Genomic DNA, 555 nt, shown 5'->3' on the forward strand with positions numbered 1-555 from the left:
CATAGTCTCTTTTAAAAGTCTCAACTGTGGGTGGGCTTCTGTAAAATCCAAAACAAGTACTGTCTTATTTCAAAGGGAAGAATCGGACATACCTAAGCAAAACCAAAGTCCAGCAAAGTAGCTCAAGGCTGGGATTCATTCACAATCTTTTGGGCTCCAAAGGTTACTGGCAGCTCCACTGCTCTGACTCTGCAGTCCGCAGCACACTCAGCTCATCTCGCAGACCCAGGCCAACTCCATTCCACACTTACTGCTGTCCTTGGTGGTCATCCCATGGTCCTGGCATCTCCAAAAAGCTGGGGTCTCCACTGAAACTGAGGCTACACCTTCACCAATGGCCTCTTCTTGCCTCTTGGGGTGCAAAGCCTCATATTCTCTCCATGACCCCTTCAATCCTGGGGTCTTCGCTGCAACTGAAGCAGCACTTTCACCTATGGCCTTTCCTGGCCTCTCAGAGTGCCAAGCCCCAGCTGCTCTCTGCGACCCCTTCAAGCTTTCAACACCAGAACCATGCAGGAGACTCTTACACATTACCAAGTCCTGCTTCCAGCTTGA

The sequence above is a fragment of the Nannospalax galili genome, unplaced genomic scaffold, assembly GCF_000622305.1.
Source record: "Nannospalax galili isolate Female #2095 unplaced genomic scaffold, S.galili_v1.0 scaffold1368, whole genome shotgun sequence".
Classification (NCBI taxonomy): domain Eukaryota; kingdom Metazoa; phylum Chordata; class Mammalia; order Rodentia; family Spalacidae; genus Nannospalax; species Nannospalax galili.